This window comes from Meriones unguiculatus, chromosome 1, assembly GCF_030254825.1.
Source record: "Meriones unguiculatus strain TT.TT164.6M chromosome 1, Bangor_MerUng_6.1, whole genome shotgun sequence".
NCBI lineage: Eukaryota > Metazoa > Chordata > Mammalia > Rodentia > Muridae > Meriones > Meriones unguiculatus.
In genome coordinates, this window is record NC_083349.1 from 24,586,481 (window position 1) to 24,599,531 (window position 13,051).

Genomic DNA, 13,051 nt, shown 5'->3' on the forward strand with positions numbered 1-13,051 from the left:
GTCTCTGTCCAGATTACTTGGGTCTTGTGAGGCCATGCTCGCTCCTCACCAGACTCTGAACCCTGTCCAGTGTCCTCATCCTTCCTTCCTTTCTTTGTGATGCCTTGACCCCCAGGAACATGCCTAGGGTTTACTTGGAGGAGTTCTGTCCTCACTCCCACGCCTTCTCACAGCCTGACAAGGAGCCTGGAGCCTTCTTGGAGCCTGACAAGAGGCTTTAATATGTGTGGAGAGATCGGGACAATAGGAGGACAAGCAAGGACTGAACGAGGCAGAGCCATGTTTCAGTCTCTTAACAGCAGGGCTGTTTTTGTTTGTTTGTTTTTATTTTTCAGGCAGGGTTTCTATGTGTAGCTCTGGCTATCCTAGATTTTGTTCTATAGAGACCAGGCTGGCCTTGAACTCAGAGATCTACCTGCCTCTGCCTTCTGAGCACTAGGATTAAAGGTGTGAGCCACCACTGCCTGGCTTATGTGTTGTTTGTTTGTTTGTTTTGGGGTGTTTCATCAAAAGTACGGCTGTCCCCTCAAAGGTCTGGTGAAGTCTATAGCAAAGCTCTCTCCATCCATGTATTTAGCAGGAATTCACCCCGTGTCATCTGGCATTCCTGCAGGTGTCAGGATGCTCATAAGCCCAGAACCAAACTGACAAGCAGCCCTAATCGGCTTACGCTATTGTGGGCCACATCAAGCTGGGGAGCTGGCTCAGAGGCCAAGAACGCTTGCTCCTTCAGCCAGGCACGGTACCAAACACCTTTGATCCCAACACTGGGAGGCAGAGGCAGGTGGGTCTCTGAATTCAAGGCCAGCCTGGTCTAAGAGTGGATTACAGGACAGCCAGGGCTACGCAGAGAAATTCTGTCTTGAAAAAAAAAATCAATATTTGCTACTTATGTATAGGACCAGGATTTGTTTTCCCAGCATTCACATGGCGGCTCACAACCATCTGTAATTCCAGTTCCAGAGATCCAATGATCTCCTTGTGTACTAGGTACACACATGATGCATGTAAACACAGCAGGCATACACCCACACATAAAACAAAAACAGTTTTTTTGAAAAGTCAATGCATTTAATCCCAACACTTGGGAGGCAGAGGCAGGCAAATCTTTGAGTTTGAGACTGATCTGGTCTGCAAATCAAGCAGCTCTAGGACAACCAAGGCTACACAAAGAGACTTAAAAAACAAAAACAAGCCAGGCGTAGTGGCACCTGCCTTTAATCCCAGTACTCAGGGAGGCAGAGGCAGGCGGATTGCTGTGAGGCCAGCCTGGTCTACAGATTGAGTCCAGGACAGCCAAGGTCACACAGAGAAACCCTTTCCCAAACCAAAACCAAAACCAAACCAAAGCAACACACACACACACCCAAACAAACAAAAAAATCAAGCAGCCCAAAGATGGATGACAGGGAGAGAAAAATTGTTCTTAGGAAGATCTTTCTATCAGACTTGGAGCAGAAAGAAAGAAGTGGGGGGAAGCCGAGGGCCTGTTTGGGCTGCTGCTTTCCAGCAGAGGAACAGAGCTCGTGAAAGCCGTGTGTCTAGGCCCACCAGGACTATCATGGCGTCATCTGTGTGCACTTTCCTGTGTGCACATGTGGCTTGCTGGAGGGAATCTCTTCGGTAAACCATTTGTGTAAGCCACGAGGCTGCCTGAGAGCTGTGCTCTGCATATGGACTTCATGGAGGATCATAATTATCATATTATAATCCTGTCCTTTCAGTTTTTATTATTGAGGTAGAATTCACATAACATATAATTAGCATTTTTAAAGCTACCGTCCAGAGGCATTTAGTGGATTCACTATGTTGTGAAACCAGCACCTCTCAGATTTCGAACTGTGTTTCAAACTAGTTCAAAATGAAAGGCCGGATCTTCTGTTTTATTTTTTGTTTGTTTTGTACTGTTAAGAGATTTTTCTTATACAAAGTGAATAAACTGTAATTAATAAAAAATAAATTAATTTTAAAAAATATTTTTCTTTTTTTTTTTCAAGACAGTGTTTCTCTATGTAACCGTGGCTATCCTGGACTCGCTTTGTAGACCAGGCTGGCCTCAAACTCACAGAGATCCGCCTGCCTCTATGACCCTGTGTGCTGGGATCACAGGCGTGCACCATGGTACCCAGCTTCTATTTTTCTTTTTTAAATGATATGTTTAAATGTTATTAGTGTGCATGTGGGGACATGTGTGCCACAGCCTGTGTGTGTGTGTCGTGGGGCACATGTAGAAGTCAGAAGACAGCTTATAGGAGTCAGCTCTCCCCCTGCGTTGTGGGTGCGGGAGATCCCGAGCTCAGATTCAGGTTCCCAGCCTCGCACAGAGAGAGCTCTCAACTGCCGAGCCATCGGCTCAGCCCCTCGTGGCGTTCAGTACAAATTTAGGTTGCCACTTTTTTTTTTTTTTTTTTTTTTTGAGACAGTGTCTGCCTGGCCTAGAATTCACTGTGTAGACCAGGCTGGCCTCACAGAGATCTGCCTGCTTCAACCTTCCAATTGCAGGGATTCCAATTGCTACCTCTCCTGAAACAGAATCCTCCCTCCCAGTCTCCACGACCTTGTCCTGCCCACCTCACGCTGTGTGTCTACCAGTCTCTGTGTGGACCTGTGTGTTGTGTCACGGATATTTACCAAGCACCTACGTTCTACCCCTGGGTACTATGGCAGGTAGGTCCTAAGGACCCAACAACTCTACATACAGGGAACACAGTGGCTGATTGGGGCTTTAGACCCTGAGCATATAATTGACAGCAAATGAAATTATGATGTATGCTGGTAGGAAGAAGATGCCTGGGGGCTGGGGAGGCAGCTCCATTGACCGTGTGCTTACCTAGTACACATGGAGCCCTAGGTTTGATTCCCAGCAGTGGTAGGCTGGATGTGGCAGGGCATGCCTCTAAACAACCCCCCACCCCCCGACACACACACACACTTAGGAGGTGGGACAGGAAGATGAGAAGTTTAAGGTCATATTTGGCCACATAGCAAGGTCAAGATCATCCTGGGATACAGGAAACCCTGGGAAAGGGGAGCAGAAAAGAATGAAGAAGGAAGGAGAGGGAAATAGAGGGGAAATGTGTTCAATACTTGTGAAAGCCAGTAAAATGGCCCGGTAGATTTTATTCCAGAAACCCACATGGTGGAAGGAGAGAACTGGTTCCTGTGGGGCTCGGGATGACACAGGGGCCCCGCCCGCAATAGATGAACGGTTTGACGCCGCCACTCATTTTATTCTTTAGTTTTATTTTCTCTGTATGAGTGTTTCGCCTGCATGTTTGTGCACTGTGTGTGTGCCTGGTGCCTAGAAGAGGGCATCTGGTGTCTTGGAACTAGAGTTACAAGTGGTTATGAGCCACCTTGTGGGTTCTGGGAACCAAACCTGGGTTTTCTGAAAGGGAAAACTGTGGAGCCTCTGTAAAACTTTTTTTTTTTTTAAGAAAATGAATACTTGTGAACTGGGCATGGAGGTGCAGGCCTGTGATCCCAGCCACGGAGGAGGCTGAGGCAGAAAGCTCCAGATCTGCCTGACTTGAAGAGAAAAAGGAAGTTGGGGATTTAGCTCAGCACTAGCCCTGGGCTCAGTCTCCAGTGCTGAAGAGGTAGGGGTCGGATTGTGGGATTGTGAACAAGAGAGCTGCAATTCTTATAGGGTGTGACTTTTTTTTCAGGGACACTGGGGAGAAAGATCTTCCAAGGAAACGAGCGGGATCACGTGAGGGTGAAAGTAGGAAGGCACGAGTGAAACAGCGTTTTCATTTGCTACTGGAGAACAGCCCCTGACATGAACTGGGGCCAGTAGTGTGACCATCATCACCATTTTCTAGGCGTGGAAAAGATGTTCCCCGTCCCCGTCAGATTTTTGCCTAACGCCACCTCTACCTAGCGGGGCTTATATTCTAAGGCCCGATGAAGGTGGAAAGCGTTTTGGTCCGACAGAGGGCAGGCTGAGAAGCAAGACTGCCGCGCGCAGGGTCACCCCAGCGTCACTCCAGCCGCGGGCATGGTCCCAGTTCACAGCAGAGGGCGCTGCGGAACTGTCTTGGCTCTGCTAGGTGCTGGGCTCTGGTCCTTACCCCACCGGGACTCTGGGACTCCTGACCCAGCATGCTCTAGGTGCTCTGTGAGTTTTTCTCGCACACTGGTGCCCTCTTATGTTTTCGTAAGTTCTTGTTTTTTAAGGAAACTGTGGAATAACAAACCAGGACAAGTCACTCAAGTCACCTCAGTGAGCCAGTTACCACAGACGCACGGACCTGCCTCATCCAAGCCCCATGCCCGATCCCCAGGCAAGGAGGGCGAGGAGCCGCACAGATTGCCAGCTGCTTGTCGCCGCTGTGCCGTGGCTGCACGTCCCTCATGTAGGCACAATCTTGAGTTTCTTCAGGCAGGGTGAGCAGGCAACGCTGCACCCCACCCATAGCTGGTTTCGCTTTCCTAATGTTAAAAGCGCCTCTCGCTGAAGGAGGGCGGTGGAACAGGTTTCAGCATTTCCCCTATTTTTTTTTATATGCTCATCTGTTTAAGATTTATCCTTCCTGGCGAGTTCCTCCCCTTTCTCAGAAGATGCCTAGAGCGCCCTCTTTGGCATCTGTCCAAAGTCCAGGTTCTAATAGCTTTCAGCTAGTTTAATTTTAACCATATAAGCTGTCTTTTGGAATAATTACTTTTTAATCTGGAAGGAGCCAGTTTGATACAAGACCGTAAGCACTTCCTCCTGCTCGGAGGGAGCTGTGTCCACTTTCTGCTGATATGCCTCTAAAGGGAGGGAGCTGACGGGGAGGAAGACGGAAACTGCAGATTGATTGATCAGGTTGAATGGAGTCAGTGTCTGCTCTAATGAGCCCATTGAACTCGGTGCCAAGGCTGGAGAGCGGATGAGGGGAGACAGTGTGACGGCCCTTGTGCTGTTTTGAGCCGCAGGTGGCAAGGAATGACCTTTCCTGAGAGATGTCCTGTGCACAACCAGCTGCCCCTGATTTCTGGGGCAGTCTCCATTTCTCAGACAGAAGACACAATGACCTTTGTCAGGTTACCCATTGGTTGTGAATTCTAAAAGCATAGACACCTAAGAGACCGTCAGCAACCGTAGGCCTTTTGTCCGTGAGTGTGGCCTAGCAAGGGCAGGCTGGCAGAGACGGGAGTCTCTCCTGTGCCCCACAGCTAGCTGGAATACTTTTGATTCCATTTCTTCCCTTATGACCCCAGTCCTTTGTAATAATTACTTGTGTTTATAAAACCTTAAAGGATTTTTGATGTATCAGGGTAGAAATCAGTCTTCCTTTCTATTGTTGGGGTGGCAAACTTTTTATTTGGCAATAAAAAAAAAATCAAAGATGAGAACAAGAAGAAAATGAGATGTGTGTGATGGAAACCAATCTAGAAAAAGTGCCTCGTGCTGGCTTTTGCTGAGGCAGACAAGTTTGGGAGAACACTATTTTATAGAACTCATCTTTACTGTTGGCTCATTGCTGGCTTTGCTGGTGTCTGGGCTCTCCAAGAGCACTCGGTAAGAGGGGAGGCTGAAACCAGAAAGTAAGTCTGAGCAGCTGTTACCCACAGCAAATCTTGAAGGAGAGTCAAGGGTCTGCTAATCTAGTTAGAGATGAGCCTTTTGCTGTGAAGGGCCTGGCTTGTGGGAAATCACAAGTGTGTAATCTCAGTTACAGAGGGGTGGAGACAATCAGACTAGGAGTTCAAGGCTGTCCTTGTATGCATAGGAAGTTTTGGGTTAGCCTGGGCTACGTGAGATCCCGTTTTGAAAAACCAAACCAAACAATCCTTCCCTCAGAGAAGGGCAGATGCAAGAAGCCAATGTGGGCTGTTAGCCCAACACTCCGGGCGTCACCTGTCTTCCCGTGCATTTGACGTCTACAAGGAAAACAGTCCATCCACTGGTCCATCTGACATAGGTTGGAACAAATCAGAGCCCCGTGCTCCCCTCACCGAAAAAAGGGAGGGAGAAGAACGTGTGAGTTCCACACATCCGGAGAACACGCTCTGAGGATGAAGCGCAAGGGAGCAGCCGGCGCACCGATCGGGAGTTTGACTGTTTCTGTTCTGTCCCCCGGTTCCTAAGACTTCAGGTCAGACCTGCTCACCAGGCGTTCTCCTGACACCCCTCCGCACTTGCCCCTGAGCTGTCCCATCACCCGGCATCCTTTCCTGAGCCCTTCCTCTGCGTCAAAGTTGGAGGGTGGAGTGGCACTCTCTCCTTCAGGGGTGGACCCCTCCAGGCTGTTCTTACTGGCACTTGAAGCATCCTGATGGTGGCTGCTGGGCTCTAATCCCCCTGGGAGAGCGGAAACACAGGCCCCACATGCCTGCCTCACAGAGCCATGCTGCCTTGCAGGGGGACAGACGTGTCTCCACAGGTTCAGGGCCCACCTCTGAACTTTTCTGTTATGGATTCTTAGCATGTCCTGATGATTTTTCAAGATTCAGTACATGTAAGATTAGGACTTCCCTTTATCAAACAATGAATAGTGTGTGTGTGTGTGTGTGTGTGTTGGGCAGAGGGAAACACATGGGAGTTGGTTTTCTCCTTTCAGCATGTGGACCCTGGGGATTGAATTTAGCACAGCAGGCACCTTTACCCACTGGATATCATGCTGGAGGCACAGGGAGTCCAGTGTGAACAAGAGTCTGAAAAGCAGACTCAGGGAAAGCTTGGGTTACTGGGGCAGATGCCACAAGTCCTGGACCATCCAGGGTAGTGTAATAGACTAAGGAGCCCCCTTGGGGTATGAACCATTGGACCATTGCGAAATTTCCTCTCGATGCTCTAATCCTGCAGAGAAAGGGATGGAAGCAAAGTCTCAAATCAGAGTATGTACTGACCTAATTAGAAGGTTGCCTGAGTGTTTAATTAGCAGAGAGTTGTGTGGTGTGGGGCAGCAAGGTCACCCGCAGCCCTGAATGGCAGCAGCACTGTCCTGGGGCTCTGGAAAGGGTGGACGAGGCGTTCAGCTGAAGGCTCTTCTGTCTCAGCTTCCAGGCTGGCCTGGGCAGACGCGGAGGCTGACAGAGAAGCAGACCCAGCGTTTAGGTCTGGGGAAGAAAACGCAAACAAGGACCAGGAAATCCAGCTGTGGCCAGGGAAGCCACAGGCAAGTTGCTCACCCGCTGCTGCCTCAAGAAAAGCCCCAGAGGCTGTGACAAACCTGAGTCACACGTGGGACAGTGTGGCTGTGGGGTGTTTCCTGTCCTAGACTTACCGTGTCAGCAAGGCACCGTACAGCTGAGTTCAGTCCAGTGAGCACTTAGGCCCTGCACACGGAAAAAGCTGCGGAGAGAACCAGAGCAAACGTGATGACTGAGATGAGAGTGCCCTGAACTTGGGCATCACAGAGTCTGGTGAGCCGACTCTCAGGCTTCTCGTGTGAGAGGATGGCAGGCCGGCAGGAGACCAGCACGGTGTGGGGCTCCTGGTCCAGTGAAGGAGGGGAGAAGAGAGGCTAAGACACCAGCAAACGTCTCGTACCAGAGTCATTTTCTCCTCCACAAACATCGGAGGTTCGATTGTTTGGGCCAATCAGTTAACTGGACCAAAGAAGAAGCTGAGGGAGAAGCCGTGTGAAGGCTGGAGGAAGTGGTCAGGCCTGAATACCATGCAGGAGGCACTTTGATGCTGAGATGGTTGAACCCTGACCTCACTATAAGATGTGAAGAGTCACTCCAAGTTTATGAGCTCATTAAATGACTCGTATTTTTGACCGTCTACATGTTTGGCTTAGAGAAAATACACAGGGTGCTGCAAGCCACACCTAACCCTTCTCAGAGCTCTTGGCCAGCAGTTTCTTCTAATTACTCCAGAAAGCGTCTCTGTTACTTACAGTGCATAGAGGACAGGGTGGAGCGATTCTGGTTTGGTATCTTTTTCACCACACGATGCGGGAGTGCTTTACGGTCAGCCAAAGTCTTGGCATCACTCTGAACCGTAAGAGACTGGAGACTGCCAGAGTTGAGGATGAAACCTTACTCTCCAACAGACACACACACACACACACACACACACACACACACACACACAGTTTCGTGTTGCCTCTGGCCATGGAGCCAGGATCAGGGCTTTATTTCTGCTTTGTCCCTGAGTTTATGCTAACAGGTGTCTGGTTCTCCTGAAAGCTTTTCCCCATCCCTTCTGTTTTTTTAACTAACTGAATGTGTGTGAGGATGTCTGCATGTATCTTGTGGGCGCATGGGCTGTAGCACAGACGTGGGGGCAGAGGACTGCTTTTGGAGGCAGTTCTTTCTATTTACCATGTGGGTCCCAGGGACAGAACTTTGGTCATCGATCTTAGCAGCAAATGCCTTTCCCGTGGAGCCATCTCTCTACTTACATTTAATAAATATAGCATATATTAATATATTGTAAGTGTATCTTCACGATATTGTTTATTTCTTAAGACAGGGTCTCACTCTGCAACTCAGGTTGACCTTCAGCTCAGGTTGGTTCTTCCGGCTCAGCCTCCCAGGTCCTGAGATTACAGGCAGGCACCACCGGTTCCCACAGTCCTCCCTCCCTTCCTCTCCTTCCCCTACCATTCCTCCCCTCCCTTCTTCTCTTCTGCACTTTCCCTTTCTCTTTCCCAATCTTCCTTTCCTTCCTTCCTTCCCTGGAGTCTTATGTAGTCCAGGCTGGCATCACACTCACCGTGCAGCAAAGGCTCCCTGTCAACCTCTGGTCCTCCTGGCTCTATCCCTCAAGCACCGAGACTACAGGCATGCGACAGGATGTACAGTCTATGAAGTGCTGGGAGCAAACCCAGTGCTTTGTGCATGCCCGGAAAGTGCCTTGCTCCATCACCCATGGCCTGGGACTCCAGGAGGCCTTCCGCTTTAAAGTCCATGTGTCAGGATTACAAGGCACGAGCCATCATGCCCAGCCCCATTCCCTTATGATTTGGGAAAATAAGACTTTTGCCTTTTTCCCTCTTCCCTCCTTCTCATCTTCCTTTCTACCTCATTCCCACCATCCTTTCCTGGGATCTTTGTGAGACTACATGTAAGTTAGTGATCATGAAGTCTTTTGGACCACTTCAAGAGGTGTAGCCAGGCTTACCATCATTCCTGGGCCGGCTCACAATCCCCAGTGTCTAGATTCTCTGTCTTCTGGCCTGAGGATGGAGTCCAAGACGAGTAAGGCATGCTACCCAGGCAGTTACAAACGGCCCTGCCTTGACATTGGTTTTTCCTGTCTTAGCATCAACAGCCTTATCTCCAAAAGAGGCTAAGTGCTTCAGCTGCTCTTGCTTCTCACCATCTCTGAGGTGAGTGTGCTTCTACCCTGTCTCAGGGGCTAATAATAGGGATCAAAGGCCTGTTTCCTCTGAAGCACCTTTATGAGATTTTTTTTCAAAAGGAAGGCAGCCAGGAAATGGTTAACCTTTTCACCTGGCATCCTAGTGAGGCCAAAGACAGCCAGGAGGAGCCTAGGAACATCAAGGCAGCCTTGAAACCTTCACGCCAGGGCCTTTGTGGCTGAGGTGGCCTGACCAACAGCACAGACAGGCACATGGTCAGAGCCCCTTACCCCCACTCCCACCCCCTGCTTGCACAGCCCTCTCTTTCTATACTATCTCTTTTTGGATGAAAGCCCCCCCATTCAGCCCGTATGTGTAAAAGCTCTCAAATGCCTCCTTACCTGAGAGCCTCAGGGCGGTGAAGGAGATGCACTTAAAAGTCTTTAACTTCTAGTTACTCGTTTAGGTTTGTGCGTGAGTGAGTGCGTGCAGGTGCTTGCAGAGACTCGAGGCACCAGATTCCCTTGGAGTTGGAGTTGCAGGTGGTCGTGGGCTGCCCAACATAGGTGCTAGGAACTGAACCCAGGTCCACCGCAAGAGCAGTCCAATCTTTTAGCCACTGACCCTCAAGAGCCCCTCCCCGCCAACATGCGCGCGCGCGCACACACGCACGCACGCACGCACACACACACACACACACACACACACACACTTTCCTTTTAGTGCTTGGATTCACGCTAGGGCCTGAACATGCTAATGTAAGCTTTATACTGAGCAATCTCACAGTCTTCTCCTGTTACTGTTATGTTTTAAAAACCTGTGTGGGGCTGGGTAGTTGGCTCAGTGGTTAAGAGCACTTGTTGCTTTTGTAGAGGACCCGGGTTCGGTTCCCAGTACCCACACAATGGCTATCAATCATCTGTAGCACCAGTTCCGTGGGACCCAGTACTGATTTCTGACTTCCTTGGCACCGAGCCTACATGCCATGCACTTACACGCATAGAGGGAAAACACTCCCACACATTAAAAAAAAAAAGTAAGCCTAAGAATGTTTTTAAAATACGTGTGTATACATGTGTGTCATCAGAGTAGAACTTGTGAGAGTCAATTTTTTCTTTCCACTATGTAGAGTCTGGGGTCATCAGGCTTTGTAGCAAGTGTGCCAAGTTAGGTAAAAAACTCTTGAGCCATCGTGTAGGCCTCTTCTCCCCCTCCTTTATCTGTCTGTCTATCTATCTATCTTATCTTTCTATCTATCTATCTATCTATCTTACACATTAATGTAGCTTTGTATGTGTGTGTTTTGAGACAGTCTCTCTGTAGCCTTGGCTGTCCTAGACTCACTTTGTAGACCAGGCTGGCCTTAAATTCACAGCAGTTCACCTGCCTCTGTCTCCTTGAGTGCTGAGAACATCTTTCTTCTTTTTCTTTCTTTCTTTCTTTCCTTCTTTCTTTCTTTCTCTCTCTCTCTCTCTCTCTCTTTCTTTCTTTTGTTTTTTGAGACAGGGTTTCTCTGTGTAGCTTTGGCTGTCCTGGATTCTGTAGGCTAGGCTGGCCTTGAACTCATAGCAATTGGCCTACCTCTGCCTTGGAGTGGTGGGCTTATAGGTGTATGCCACCGAGCCTGCCTCAGCCTTTAACTTTCAACCCTCTGTTCCCAACTGCTGGGATTAAAGAAGCATACACTACACCACTTCCTTTAAAACAAAACAAAACAAAACATCTGTTTATTATGTGTGTGTGAGAGAGAAAGAGAGAGACAGGCAGGCGGCAGACGGACAGACAGATCTTTGGGCCTAGTGGCAAGCACTTCTCCCGTTGATCCATCTCCCTGGCCTGTAGCATGAACTCTGGATCCTCCTGCCTCAGCCTTGTGAGGAGCTAAGCTTAGAGGCCAGAGCCACCGGGCTTGGTGTGGGGTTGTGTTTTAAATGAGACTTGTTATTTATGGCCAAGTGCAGAAATGCCACTTCGCCACCACAGTAACTTTGGGGCCTAGGAGGAGGAAGAGATTAATTGTGTGTTTTCATTAAACCAATAGCGTGGGAATACAGCATTCATTTAGGTGCCAAAAACTGTTCTTAAGGAAAAAATTGTGAGCTGGACCTGGTGCTATAAAGCTAGTACCCAGGAGGGGAAGGCAGGAAAGTCAGGAGGTCCTTAGCTGCAGAGTGAGTTTAAGGCCAGACTGAATGACAGCAGTCACTACCTGTAAACATTTTTCCTAATACATTTATGTGTGTGCGTTTGTGTGTATATGCTGGCATGTGAAAGCTGCACCTTGATGTGGAAGTCAGGGGCCATTAGCAAGCCCCACATGCGGACTCTGGAGGTCAAACATGGATCGTTAGGCTTGGTGGGAAGCACCTCGGAATACTGAGGTGTCTGGCTGGGCCAACCCTGTCTCAAAAATATAAACGAACAAAAAATCCAAACCCAGAAAAACCTGTGGAGCCCGGAACAGTGGCACACGCCTGTAATCCCAGCACCTTAGGAGACAGAGCCTGGCAGATCTCTGTGAGTTTGAGGCCAGCCTGGTCTACAAAGGGAGACCAGGGCAACCAAGGCTACACAGAGAAACCCTGTCTCGAAAAACTGAAAAAAAAAAAAAAAAAAAAAAGTGTGACTCGCCACTCTGGGGACGGACAAAGGTATAGGAGCTAAATGCTTGGTTACAGGTGAGCCAGCAAGCCAGATGTACTCATACCATTCTGGGCTTCCGCCTCCATCCTTGGTGGTGAGGGGTCTTCTTCACGTTTGTGTATGTGCGGAAGCCAGAGGTTAATATTAACTGTCTTCTATTGCTCTCCAATTATAATAATAATAAAAAAATTGGTTTCTTTTTTGAGACAAATTGTCATGTATCCCTTCCTGGCCTAGAACCCTCTATTTGGGTGAGGATGACTTTGAATTTTGGATCTTCTTGCCTCTGCTTCCTCAGTGCTAGACTGATTAAAGATGTGAACCCCCATGCCCGAGGGGTATGAGAGCCTCACACATGCTAGACCCTGGGACTTGTGTGTGCTAGGCCAGTACTCGGGGATCTGTCCTAACCGGATATCTTGGAGGGTGGTTAAGGATAGGTTGGCAAAGGTAACGACCAGCAGTTCCACCATGGCCCTAGTCCAGGAAGGTGAGGCCCCTCGCCCTTGCCCCTGTTTCTTCCACGTGACCCTTTCTTTACAATTACCATGAGGCACCCTCGGGCCGAGAATGGCTCCTCTCACTTGGACACTTACCTGTCCTTCTGGAAAGCCAGCTAGTCACTGCTCCTGGGGCATCAGTCTGAAAATCTACCCTGCTAAGCCAGAGGCAGGGAATCGAAAGGCAGAATGGCTGCCATTAGAAGGTCTGGGGAAGAGGATCTGGTGGATCCCTAGAGAGGGTGCGCTGGTGCAGACCAAGCTGAAGCGGCTGCCCCGGGGGCAGTATGGCCAGGTTGCTGTCGGCTGTCTAGCCAGCCCTTGGTCTTTGCTGGAACCTACCTGGTTTTCCTTTCAGAACAGCGGGTAGGGAATAAGGTCGTTCATCTAGATGCCAATAGTAGGATGGGTGTTGTACACAGGAGTGTCCTCAGGGCCCGGTGCCAGGCCAGTCCCACCTAACATCTCTATTCCTCATTCAGGAGTGCTGTAATCAGCAGGCTGATTCAAAACCGGGAGGGGCTGGGAAACCCCTTTGGCAGGAGATTTCGAAATGAGATTTGGATTAGAAAAAAACATAGTGGGGAGGGTTCTAAGGCGCCAAAGAGCCAGGGAGAGCTCCCATCCTGCCCAGGTCTCCACACTCCGCTGCATAGCGGGGATAAA

The 13,051-nt window shown here is 49.3% G+C and overlaps 1 protein-coding gene across 13 annotated transcripts in view; it reads left to right on the plus strand.

The window, feature by feature from the left end:
• The window catches only part of LOC110549312 (uncharacterized), a 35,586-nt gene that overhangs the window by 13,325 nt on the left and 9,210 nt on the right, over positions 1–13,051 (plus strand). For 3 of the 13 annotated variants that reach the window (XM_060384578.1, XM_060384583.1, XM_060384582.1), the window contains exon 4: positions 3,438–3,599. The exons of 6 other annotated variants lie outside the window; for them this stretch is intronic. The gene's annotated coding sequence lies outside the window, so the exon portion shown is untranslated. 4 more of the 13 variants (XM_060384580.1, XM_060384585.1, XM_060384589.1 and 1 more) reach the window with 4 other exon arrangements.